Raw genomic sequence first — 14,277 nt, 5'->3', positions numbered from 1 at the left:
TACACACGCGCGGACTGTTCGCCCAACCTTGTCCGCTGAACAGTGTTTGGGCGGACAGTCCGCTCGTGTGTGGGGCTTCAGCGGACAGTTTCAGCGGACAGTTGGCCGAACAAGGTCTTACGGAAATTCCGAAAAACTGTCCGCTGAAACAAGGTTTCAGCGGACTGTTCGCTCGTGTGTAGGCTTGTTCGGCCAACTAAGTCTCGCGCATGCTCAGAAAGGATTTCCACGTCGGAAGGTTGCATTGCAGTGTATAGGACGTCGTATTTTTCGTCCCGTCGTACGTGCCGTTCACGTCATCGCGCACGGTTTCAGCAAACTGTTCGTCCGTCGTGTGTGGCCATGTCCGTCCATGCTAAGTTTGAGCGGACTGTTCGCTCAAACTGTTGGACGGACAAAGTTGGGCCAACAGTCCGCGCGTGTGTACGCGGCCTTAGGCCGCGTACACACGGGCGGACTGTTCGCCCAACCTTGTCCGCTGAACAGTGTTTGGGCGGACAGTCCGCTCGTGTGTGGGCTTTCAGCGGACAGTTTCAGCGGACAGTTGGACGGACAAAGTCTTTCGGAAATTCCGAAAAACTGTCCGCTGAAACTGTGTTTGAGCGAACAGTCCGCCCGTGTGTGGGCCTGTCCGCTGTACTTTCGAAATGAGCGGACAGTTCCCGCTCGGAAAGTCCGCCCATTTCGAGCGCGTGTACAGGTAGGCGGGGCCCGCGAAGGAGACGTCGCGGGCTCCGCCGCCTGGAATGGGCTTAAAGGGGAACCCCAACGCCGAAAAAAATCGGCGTGGGGGTTCCCCCCAAGTCCACACCAGACCCTTGCCCGAGCACGCTACCCGGCCGGCCAGGAAAGGGGGGCGAGCGAGCGCGCCCCCCTCCTGAGCCGTACCAGGCCGCGTGCCCTCAACATGGGGGGTGCCTTGGGGAAGGGGGGGCCGCGCGGCCCCCCCACCCCAAAGCACCTTGTCCCCATGTTGATGAGGACAAGGGCCTCTTCCCGACAACCCTGGCCGTTGGTTGTCGGGGTCTGCGGGCGGGGGGCTTATCGGAATCCGGGAGCCCCCTTTAAGAAGGGGGCCCCCGGATACCGGCCCCCCACCCTATGTGAATGAGTATGGGGTACAATGTACCCCTACCCATTCACCTGTGAACGAAAGTACAATAAAAAACACAACACAGAGAAAAAATATTTTATTGCACAGCCGGGGGTCTTCCGTCTTCGGGGGTCTTCTCGCCGGACTCCTCCGCTATGTGTGTGTAGCTCTTTTGCTAGCGGAGGAGTCCGGCTTTCTTCCTCCCCGCCGCCGGCCTCTTCTCCCGACTTCGGGGGTCTTGTCCCCCTCTTCGGTTCTTCTGCCGGGCCACCGCGCCTGGTCCGGTGGCCCGGTCTTCTGTCGCCGTCTTCCGTTCTTCTGTCGCCGCCTTCGGTTCTTCTGCCGGGCCACCGCGCCTTCTTGTAGCTCTTTTACAGGCGGTGGCCCGGTCTTCTGTCGCCGCTGCCGCCGCCGCCGCCTTCCGTTCTTGTTCTTCTTCTTCTCCTGGAGATGTTGACTCGACGAGCTCTCCGGCCGGAATGCCAGGGACACGCTCCGCTGCCACTTATATAGTGACAATGGGGCGGTGTCACATGGTATATGTCACATGGGTTGGTCACATGGGTTGATGTCACATGGGGACTATGACATCGTAAGGGGGCGGGGTCACCATGTGACCAACCCATGTGACATATACCATGTGACACCGCCCCATTGTCACTATATAAGTGACCGCACAGCGCGGCTCTGGCATTCCGGCCGGAGAGCTCGTCGAGTCAACATCTCCAGGAGAAGAAGAAGAACAAGAAGAAGAACAAGAACGGAAGGCGGCGGCGGCGACAGAAGACCGGGCCACCGCCTGTAAAAGAGCTACAAGAAGGCGCGGTGGCCCGGCAGAAGAACCGAAGGCGGCGACAGAAGAACGGAAGACGGCGACAGAAGACCGGGCCACCGGACCAGGCGCGGTGGCCCGGCAGAAGAACCGAAGAGGGGGACAAGACCCCCGAAGTCGGGAGAAGAGGCCGGCGGCGGGGAGGAAGAAAGCCGGACTCCTCCGCTAGCAAAAGAGCTACACACACATAGCGGAGGAGTCCGGCGAGAAGACCCCCGGAGCTGTGCAATAAAATATTTTTTCTCTGTGTTGTGTTTTTTATTGTACTTTAGTTCACAGGTGAATGGGTAGGGGTACATTGTACCCCATACTCATTCACATAGGGTGGGGGGCCGGTATCCGGGGGCCCCCTTCTTAAAGGGGGCTCCCGGATTCCGATAAGCCCCCCGCCCGCAGACCCCGACAACCAACGGCCAGGGTTGTCGGGAAGAGGCCCTTGTCCTCATCAACATGGGGACAAGGTGCTTTGGGGTGGGGGGGCCGCGCGGCCCCCCCTTCCCCAAGGCACCCCCCATGTTGAGGGCACGCGGCCTGGTACGGCTCAGGAGGGGGGGCGCGCTCGCTCGCCCCCCTTTCCTGGCCGGCCGGGTAGCGTGCTCGGGCAAGGGTCTGGTGTGGACTTGGGGGAACCCCCACGCCGATTTTTTTCGGCGTTGGGGTTCCCCTTTAAGCCCATTCCAGGCGGCGGAGCCCGCGACGTCTCCTTCGCGGGCCCCGCCTACCTGTACACGCGCTCGAAATGGGCGGATTTGCCTCCGCCTTACGTGGGCGAGTCCGTTCATTTCAAAAGTTGAGCGAACTGTTTGCCCAACCTTGTTCGTCAAACAGTCCGCTCGTGTGTGGGCAAGTCCGCTCATGCAAATTTTGAGCGGACTGTTTGATGAAACTGTTTGCCGAACAAGGTTGGGCGAACAGTCCGCCCGTGTGTACGCGGCCTTAAGCTCTTCTTCAGGAAAAGTCCCTGAATCTTGGCGTTCAAAAATTAACACTTATCAATACCACTTAATAATACAGATATACATGTGAAACATTAAACATTATGTTCAACACTTACAACACTCAGGAGTATGGTCAAGGATAAAGCCTATGAGAACCTCTTAAAAAAATATATTGCATGATACGCATTTGCTTAATCAAGCCAACAGCGAGCAAGGACCAAAAGACAAGGCCAGATGACACCAACAGATCCATGGGAGCTGCGGTAACAAACAAATGACAAACAAAAAAAAAAATCTGACCTAACAAACTTGTTTCTTATTGCAAACAACTAAAAGAAGAAAAACCTACCTGTTAACATTCATATAGGAGACCGACCCAGCCGTATGGCCTCACAACCACTGAACATAAGGTGAGCACTGTCAGCCATTTGGCCAGGTGTGTCCCCTTAAATACAATTAAAGACACAGGAAGAGGAAGAAAGGTTCCCCATAGAGAAACCAAGTTTGTTCCTGATTGGCTGGACCAGCAGATAACCACAACTCTCATATTTGACAAGTTTCTGGTGACTTGACATCACAGAGTTTATGACTATTTTTTTTATTTATTTTGATTACATGTGTTCATGCCTTCACGTAATACATGCCTTCACAAAATACATAATGGGTACATTTTTATAGTCAGCTATTAATACATTACATCTACACTTTTATCTATGTTTTATCTATGTTTTTAGATATTTTAGCACCTTAATTTGCTTAGCTAGATGCTTATTTTAAATACACCATGATTTGTATTATTGTGTTTTCAAATTACAGGTTATTTTTAAAATGATGGTATATTAAATTATAGTTCTATAGTGGAGAGAATATTGGTCATCGCCAGGGAAACACGCATTGCCATTTACAGCAATGGATAGTCATGAGGTAGGCGAGGTATTGTATACAAACTGTTATGGAACTGAAAGCCCAAAATACTGCGCCAGCTTTAATCACAATATTATAGCTTAGCTCTCTGCATGAGAATGGTTGAGTCTCCCATGAGTACTGGAGAAACACAAATGTGCAGAAAAATAAGATTGTCTTTTGAGAATAAATTATGACGGTGCATTTCACTGAAGGATCAGAGGTAAATAAAGCAACACAAACCACAGTTATTAACACTGTAAAAAATTGGGAAAACCTAAAGTACTGTAAACGTGCATCAAGCTTGCCAGAAAAGTGCTGTATATATATATATATATATATATATATATATATATATATATATATATATATATATATAGTATGAAGGCCAGTATGATGGCTTGAATTTAAGGGAGGAGCTGGGGAGTATTTAAGCAGCCCACTCGCCCATGCTCTTTGTCAGTTCAGTGTGCGATACTACACGTCACTGGGCTGACTCTTCCCAGCTCACCTCATTTTCGTGAGTCTGTGCATTCGATCGCAAGTGCATTGCATTTGTGGTCTTCGTCGGCGGTTCCCACTCACTACCGCAAGTAGTATTCAAATCATTTCGTATCATGTGCAAATTTTGCGATTCGTTATGCTTCCTATCCTGCATCCCTTTTGTAAAAAACCTGCCTCCGAGTTGTTGTCGCTCATGTCCCACCATCATTCAGCACAGGCGTAGTACATTCGTAAGTTCCTTCTGCCAAACATACGATTCATTTGTAAATCCAAGCCTCTGGGGCCGCTGTCGGTTGTTAACCGATATCACTCCCCATAGGCTTTGCTGGTTTTCAAGATTCACTGTCCATGGCGTTGCCATCGCATCCATTTGCAGATGAGCATGTATGGTTTGTACGGGTTCTGTGGCTGATTGAGGTGGTAATTACACCCACCTGGTGCCTTGTCTGCACTTGATAAGAAAGGAAAAAATCCTGGATGGCCACATCTTTATTTAAATGATTAAAATCCAAAAACAGTCAAATCTTGTGTATAGAAGACAGGGAAACCAGCTAATGCGTTTCACATCATGGATAGATGCTTAGTCATAGCTGCACTTGATAAGCCTGGGGGGCTGGGCAGTTGGTATGTGTTCGGTTTCAGAGCAAGTGGTGGCATACATTCTACAACCAATTTGTATCAGATTAAATTAATACTCCTTATTGCCAATTCGCATCGGATTCATTTTATACATTTTACAACCAATTTGTATCAGAGTAGTTTCTCTTTACAAATGATTCTTATCACATACATTGAATACTATCTTCAATTGCCATTCGTTGTTTTCCCCATGCCGTATTTTAGTTCCTGTAGTGGAACTTAGGAATTGTTTGTATATGGTTCTTCTCTCTATTTATTTACCAAACCAAAGTTATTTTCTGTGCATCATGCACGGCGCCACATCACACTCTTCGAGTGTGTTGCACACACGCTCCAGTCCAATGCAAACCCAGTTGCATGGTCACTGTCGCAGGTAGGTTTCGTTACCTTTTTTTGTCATGTCAAAATTCATGGCCACTCGCGATGTCGCCCGTACCATGTGTTCGGTTCCAGCAGTGTAACTTATGAACTGACGCTAGTTCATGAAAAGAGAAGCATTTGGAGTGTAAAAACCTAAGCACTTCTTGCATTCTATTTTCTACACCAAACCTTGTTGTTTTGCCTCATGCACGTCATCACGCCACGCCTTCCCGATATGTTGAACTCCAGCCACAGTCTGCCACAAACTCACTCTCATGTCGCAAGTAAGATTTGTTACCACATTCTTTATGTTCTATCAATTCATTACCTTTCGTTGTCTTCCATATCTTTCATTAGTTTCACCTATGGAACCTACGAATCAAATGGACGTTGTCCTTATCCCTTATATCTGCTCACTTAAGGGTACAGTAAGCCGCCAAGCAAACCAGGTGTTTCTATCCTTTTCTCGGTAACCCAATTCTCTTTTATTGAGACCCTCGCAGCCATGCAAAACCTTCTCAGCAGCCTGTCACTCTTGTTGAGACCCTAACAAAATGCAATATCGTCTCAGCTACCCCTCACTCATTTAAAAAAAAAAATAATAATAATTATATATAATAAACCTTTACCACCACGCAACCTCTGCCCAGCAACCTGACACCTGTTGAGACTCTTGTAACCATGAAAATCGTCTCAACAGCCTGACATTCTTGTTGAGACCCTTGTAAAATGCAATATCATCTTAGCAACCTCTCACTCATTCTAAAAAAAAAAAAAACTTTTCCACCACGCAATTTCGGCCCAGCAACCTGACACCTGTTGAGACCCTTGCAACCATCCAAATCATCTCAGCAGCCTAACGCCCTTGTTGAGACCCTTGGAAAACGCAACATCGTCTCAGCAAACCTCTCGCTCATTAAAAGTAAATAAAAAAAAAACCTTTGCCACCACGCAATCTCGCTCCTAACAACCGGACACTTGTTACATAGTTACATCGTTAGTAAGGTTGAATAAAGACACCAGTCCATCCAGTTCAACCTGAGTGAGTGTCTACAATTGTCCCTATCCTTGTACATTGCACACTCACATCAGTCCCTACCCTCAAGGAGCCCACGATCCAACGTTTACATTCATATACTAGGGTCAATTTTGGACAGAAGCCAATTAACCTACCTGCATGTCTTTGGAGTGTGGCAGGAAACCAGAGTACCTGGAGGAAACACACGTAGGCACAGGGAGAACATGCAAACTCTAGGCAGGTAGTGTTGTGGTTGGGAAACCTTGCTGAAACCCTTGCAACCATGAAAATTGTCTCAGCAGCCTGACACCCTTGTTAAGACACTTGCAAAACGCAATATCATCTCAGCAGCCTCTCACTTGTCAAAAAATAAAAAATAAATATATAAAATATAAATAAATAAATAAATACCCCCTTTGTCACCATGCAATCTCGGCCTAGCAACCTGACACCCGTTGAGACCCTTGCAACCATGCAAAATCATTTCAGCAGCCTGACACCCTTGTTGAGACCCTTGCAAATGCAATACCATTTCAGCAGCCCCACACATTAATCGAGACCCTTGCAACCACGCAATACCATCTCAAGCAACCTCCCACTCATCAAGACCTTTGTGACCATGCAGTCCCGCCCCAGCAGCCTGACATTCATTGAGACCCTTGCAGCCTGACAAATCACCTTAGGCCTCATGTACACTGCTGCTGGTAAACAGATGTTTAGGAGCAGTGGGGCATTTTGTTTTTTCAGCTGCCCCTGAACTCTCCTCTATGTTATCTTATCAGTACATGTACACAGGGTCTTTTATAGTTGTTTCCAGGCAGTTGAGTTTAGACTTTTTTGGAACGCAAAAAAAAAAATGTATAAAAATACATTTAAAAAAAAAAAAGCCTCATACTCATCAAGACCCTTGCTTGCAATCACGCAATATCATCTCAGCAGCCTGACACTCACTGAGACCCTTGCAACCATACAATATCGTCTCAAAACAACTTCATACTCATTGAGACCCTTGCAACCATGCATTATTGTCTTAGCAAAATCAGACTGAGACCCTTGCGACCACGCATTATCATCTCAGCAAACCATACTGAGACCCTTGCAACCACGCAATGTCGTCTCAAAAACAAACCTTTATACTCAAGACCTCTACAGCCACGCAATATCACCCCAGCAACCCGACATTCAGTGACACCCTTGCAACCAGGGAATATTGTCTCCAGTATAAAACACTTTGTGGCATGCCCCTACGTGCAAACCCGCATACAGACTAACTTTCAAACACACCTCAGTGACAAATAATCAGCCACACAAACACGCAGCAGTACCCAGTTGGCCATTCATCTCCAGTGGCACGCGGGCCACTCATCTTTTCTCCATCTTTCTCCCTGAGGTTGGTTCAGCTTTCCATTTGGCACCAGGTTGGACTTTATCTCTGCAGATAAAATAAATAAATAAATAGGAGGGGAAGAACCTACAGTTCGTATCTTCATCAGGGTCAGTCGCATGACTGGGGTGAGACAGTTAATTTCAGATAAATTCACACCAGGCCCACCGTCAGACGGTGATCCACCACCTTGATGACTCCCTGCTCACCGAACAACCAGGCACCAGACAAGTTGAGGATAGTGTTCAGAAATCTCAACATTTCCATAGCTGAGCATAAAGTGGAAGGCCCAGCACACTCTATTACCCTGCTAGGTGTCACTCTGAACACGCATGCCATAGCCTGCCCCCCCAACAAACTAGCCCGTACCAGGGTAGTTATCCAAGACTTCACTCGGTCACAAGGGTGCACCATGAGGCAGTCACAATCCTTACTAGGGATGCTGAATTTCGCGATGATGATTATTCCTCCAGGACGGTTCTTTAAATCACAGCCCTTATGCCCCGTACACACGAGCGGACTTTTCAACATCCAAAGTCCGAAGGACCGAGTCCGTCAGACTATCCGATCGTGTGTGGGCTGCAACGGACTTTTGATTCGCCAAAGTCTGACGGACTTTAGAAATGAAGCATGCTTCAAATTTTCCCGAAGGAACTCCGCCGGACCCGGTCCCCTTCGAAAACTCCGCTCGTGTGTATGCTACTCCGACGGACTAAAACCGACGCTAGGGCAGCTATTGGCTACTGGCTATGAACTTCCTTATTCGAGTCGGGTCGTATGTCATCACGTTCGAATCCGTCGGAGTTTAGTGTGATCGTGTGTGGCCAAGTCCGTTCGGCCGAAAAGTCTGTCAGAACTCCGTCGGAACTCCGGCGGAACTCCGGCGGAACTCCGGCGGAAGTCTGTCGGACATAAGTCCTCTCGTGTGTACGGGGCATTCGTTTCTCACACCAGTGCAAGACCCAGACCAAGTTAGACCAAGCAGCAGTAGCAGACTGGTTCGCCAAACCTTGGCCCCCAGAAATTCTCTTAAATTTCTGCTTTCGTCCAGTTTTCATCATTGTTTGAGCTTTATGCCATCGTGGCAGCTGCCCAGGTCTGAGGCCACACTTAAACAGGACAGACTGTGCTCTTCACCACAGACAATCAGGCCACCGCCAATATCATTGATAGGTAGATCCAAGTCACTCCCCATTATGTCCTTCCTGCACAGGCTCGTGCAGCTGTCACTCTGTCACCACTTTAATATCTTCTGTAGACATATTCCCGGCAAATGCAAAATCGCAGCTGATGAGCTGTCCTGTTTCAAGCTTACTTTGTTTTTCCAGCAGGTGCCTGGAGCCAACCCAACAACTACTCCTGTCCCATCCTGGTCATTGCTGACGATGGACTGAAGTCACATCTTGCCAATGCAACCCAGCTCGTTAACCATGCCTCTGCATGCAATACATTGAAGGCCTATCGCACTTCTTGGAATACTTACCTTAAGTTTTTGGCCTCTTGCCCCAGAGAAGCGATAGGCAACGTTAGACACGTCCTAGCCTTCATATCGTCCTGCCACACGCAGATGGTCCTTTCTCACAATACTTTTACGCTATACCTAGCCAGTGTCCAGCATTTCCTTTCCATAAAGGACCCCAGTAAACCGACAGTATTCTCGGCCCATGCAGTCAAGTCCCTCCTACAGGGCATACAGAACCAGCACCAACCTGTAGTCAGTGGCAAACGCCTACCTATCATGAGTGTCCTCTTCAGGGACATATCTGAAATCCTTACCCATTCTTTGTTTGGGGCTTTGCTCAGCCTAGTCATCCAGGTGACCATCTACCAGGCCTTCTACGGTTTCCTACGACCTAGTGAATTTACCGTCATCGGCTCCAGCAGTCAGACACTGCTCCAACACCACCTGACTTGCTTTTCGAACCATTACACCCTTCATCTCACAGTCTGCAAATTGCAACAAACCAACCCCGGGATTGACATCAACCTGGTGCTCAGTGACAGTGCTCAACCGAATACTGTCCCATCTACCCAGCCAATCTGATGGTAGCTTGTTGCTACCCTTTCTAGCCAGCCCCCTGAGTGGCAGCCAGTTTATTAAGCATGTCAGGATCCTCCTAACCAACTTGGGCTTCAACTCCAGTCAGTATTCTGGACATTCCTTACAGATTGGAGCAGCCTCAGCTGCCTCCCAATATGAACTACCAGACCACTTAATCAAGAAACTAGGCTGATGGAAGTCCACTTGTTTTGCCACATACATCCCAAATCCTCAGGAAGAAATGGCACAAGCCTTTACCAAACTGGCTCAATAAACACAAGAATCAATTAAGAGTTATTCCCCTATCTAAGTCTTTTCCCCTCTTTTCTTGCCATACCGACCAGACCACCAAGGCACACTTCGGTTCTATTTATGTTGTAAATCTTGTCACGTGCTTATGTGATCCACATCTCTCTTGGTCATGAGGCCATGGCTATAAATAGTATGGTGGCTTGAATTTATAGGAGGAGCCCGGAGGGTATTTAAGCAGCCCACTCGATCATGCTCTTTGTCAGTTCAGTGCGTGATACCCTCCCGCCCTTCCCCTTTTCAGGGCACTTCTCAGCACATCCTCCTACATAAACTACCCATTACTTGCCTTGGGTATCCCCACTTTTCTTGGCATACTGACTCGACCACCAAGGCACACTTCAGGTCTACTTATGTTGTAAGTCTTGTTTTGTGTTTATGTGATCCACATATAGGTTTTACCAACTTTGTCATACAGTTTTTATCATTCTACACTAGTCCAGCTTGAATAGCTTTTCATTGGAAATCGCCAATCATAGTTGATAAGATTGTGCATCCCTTTAATATGTTTATACTCATGTTCAATTATTGACTATGCACACAATGTTAGCTGTAGAATGCTAAACCAACGTCATAATGTATATGTTTAAGGTGTTGCTTTATGTTTTGCTATATTGAAATATCTGCAATGACGCTTTGCTTAATTTGAATAAAACAACTCAAACATAAAATACACTTTCAGCTGTATATACTGTATATAATAGACAGTGCCTTGAAAAAGTATTCATACGCCTTGTAATTTTCCACATTTTGTCATGTTACAACCAAAAATTTAAAATCTATCAATAAAACATCAAAAGTATGCGTATAACATTCCCCCAAAAGGTAGTTGGTGGTAGTGTGAATACATTGAGACCTGTCTATATGATCCAATCCACTTGAAATGAAGTAGTAGAGGCAGCGTTTGGTGAAACGCGTAGTGATCACTATTGGTGATCTTACAGTGCCTTGAAAAAGTATTCATATCCCTTGAAATTTTCCACATTCTGTCATGTTACAACCAACCAAAAATGTAAATATATATTTTATTGGGATTTTATGTGATAGACCAACACAAAGTGGCACATAATTGTGCAATTACAGCTACAAGACTTTTGTGGGATATCTCTACCAGCTTTGCACATCTAGAGAGTGACATTTGTGCCCATTCTTCTTTGAAAAATAGCTCATGTGCTGTCAGATTGAATGGAGAGTGTCTGTGAACAGCAATTTTCAAGTCTTGCCACAGATTCTCAACTGGATTTAGGGCTGGACTGTGACTTGCCTATTCTAACACATGAATATGCTTTGATATAAACCATTCCATTGTAGCTCTAGCTGTAAGTTTAGGGTGGTTTTCCTGTTGGAAGGTGAACTTCCGCCCCAGTCTCAAGTCTTTTGCAGACTCTGAAGCCCCATACACACTATCAGTTTTTCTGCTGAGTTGTTTTTTCCAGATTTACCAAATCCATATAATATGAGGTCAAACCTTAGGAGTTTCAATTTGTATGCAATCAGGTAGGCCCTTGCACTACATGGTTTTGATAAACCTGAAGGAAAAACTCAGCAGAAAAACTGATAGTGTTTATGGGGCTTAACAGGTTTTCTTCTAAGATTACCCTGTGTTTGGCTACATTCATCTTCCCATCAACTCTGACCAGCTTCCCTGTCCCTTCTGAAGAAAAGCATCCCCACAACATGGTGCTGCCACCACCATGTTTCATGGTGGGGATGATGTGTTCAAGGTGATGTGCAGTGTTAGTTTTCCGCCACACATAGCATTTTGCTTTTAGGCCAAAAAGTTAAATTTTGGTCTCATCTGACAACACTTTCTTCCACATGATTGCTGTGTCCCCACAAACTGAAAACGGGACTTCTTATGGCTTTCTTTTAACAATGGATTTCTTCTTGCCACTCTTTCATAAAAGCCAGATTTGTGGCATACACAACTAATAGTTATCCTGTGGACAGATTCTCCCACCTGAGCTGTGGATCTCTGCAGCTCCTCCAGAGTTACCATGGGTCTCTTGGCTGCTTCTCTGATTAATGGTCTCTTAGCTCAGCCTGTCAGTATAGGTGGACGGCCATGTCTTGGTAGGTTTGCAGTTGTGACATACTCTTTCCATTTTTGGATGATGGATTAAACAGTGCTCCATGAGATGTTTAAAGCTTGGGATACTTTTTTATTACCTAACCCTGCTTTAAACTTCTTCTCAACTTTATCCCTAACTAGTCTGGTGTGTTCCTTGGCTTTCATGATGCTGTTAGTTCACTAAAGTTCTCTAACAAACCTCTGAGGCCTTCACAGAACAGCTATATTTATACTGAGATTAAATTACACACAGATGGACCCTATTTACTAATTAGATGACTTAATTGTGAATTGGTTCCACTAGATTTTAGTTAGGGGTATCAGAGTAAAGGTGGCTGAATACAAATGCACGCCACACTTTTTCAGATATTTATTTGTAAAAAGATTTGAAAACAAATTATCATTTTTCTTTCACTTTCATACAACTTTGTGTTGGTCTATCACATAAAATCCCAATAAAATACATTTACGTGGTTGTAACATGACAACATGTGTATCAATTCAAGGATTATAAATACTTTTTCAAGACACTGTATATGTATTACATAGAGGTCAGATTGAAGTGGATTTAGAAAGCACTGGTGAATACTTTTGGCAATAAGATCACAATTGTGTACAGAATTTTAGGCATTTTGTTCCTTTTGGCCCACTTTACTTTAACCCTTTAGTTGCATTCTATTCAAAACTCAAAATGAAAACCTTTTAAAATAACATGGTTCAGAATAAAAGATGAGTTTACAATGGTTGTAAGAGCTAACATTTTTTTTTACTATAATGCATTGCCTGCAAAACTAAAGACTAAGGTTTTTTTTTTTGCCATAATGCATTACCCGCAAAACATTTCACCTGCAGCTCAACCCCAGCTTCCCAAAATACTTACCTGAGTCTGATCTCAGTTCAGTGCTGTGACTGAGAACAGTAACACTGCTTTTTCTCTCTCCCTTCTCACTGGACTCTTCGAGAGCAGTGGGGCCATTGGCTCCTGTCAATCAAATCCAGTGAAGAGGGAGCAGGGGGCAGGGCCGAACCACACTATATCTGTCAATAGACACACACAGCCTGGCAAAGTATCAAGCCTGCACCTGTGCCACTATGGAAAGTGGCTTCCTGTGCTGGCACACAGAGGAGTGAAGGAACCCAAAGTGCTGGTGGGGGACACCAGAAAAGGAGGATCAGGACTGCTGTGTGCAAAATCATTGCACAGAGCAGGTAAGTATAACATGGTTGTTATTAAAAATAATTAAAAAAAACGTTTACAATCACTTTAATTAGTTACAGACCAGCAGGTTGGCTCCCCTGCGTGAATTACAGTCATTGTACGTCGGGTGCATACACAGTGTATCATGGGGGAAGAACTCCTCCAGTGAGAGTGGGGGAGAAGCGAAGGGAAAGGAAAGACAGATTCTAGTGGTAGGGGACTCAATTCTTAGAAGGACAGAAAGGGCAATCTGTGACAAAGACCTGAAGAGTTGAACTGTTATCTGTCTACCGGGTGCTCAGGTTTGGCACATAACAGATCTGGTGGACAGATTACTGGGAGGGTCTGGGGAAGACCCGGCTGTCATGATGCATGTTGGCACCAATGACAAAGTCAGAGGCAGATGGAGTGTCCTAAAGAATGATTTTAGGGACTTAGGAGCTAAATTGAGGAAAAGGACCTCCAAGGTAGTATTCTCAGAAATTCTACCAGTACCTCAAGCCACATCAGAAAGGCAAAGGGAGATTAGGGAAGTAAAAAAGTGGCTAAGGAGCTGGTGTAGTAAGGAGGGGTTTGGGTTCCTGGAGAACTGGGTTGACTTCTCAGTCGGTCACCAGTTCTGTAGAAGGGATGGACTGCATCTAAATAAGGAGGGTGCAGATCTGCTGGGAGTGAAGATTGCCAAAAAGTTAGAGGGGCTTTTAAACTAGGCAATGGTGGGGAGGGTCCAGAGGTAAAGATAGTCAGTATGGAACATATTCCAGAGGGTAGAATTGGGGGCATTAGTGGTAGGTTGACTGAAGCGCATAAACCCGAGGTAAGTATAGTAACAAGTCCTATTTGCAATCTCGGAACACCCAATAAGAGGACAGCATGTGACCAGTCTAAACTATGTGGCATGTTCACCAATGTCAGGAGCCTGGCGGACAAGATGGAAGAACTAGAGATACTGTTGTATGTGGAGGATTTTGATTTTGTGGGAATTTC

Source organism: Lithobates pipiens, unplaced genomic scaffold, assembly GCF_037356315.1.
Source record: "Lithobates pipiens isolate NorthernLeopardFrog02 unplaced genomic scaffold, aLitPip1_a1.2 Scaffold_18, whole genome shotgun sequence".
NCBI lineage: Eukaryota > Metazoa > Chordata > Amphibia > Anura > Ranidae > Lithobates > Lithobates pipiens.
Note: the sequence above shows the minus strand (reverse complement) of the source record.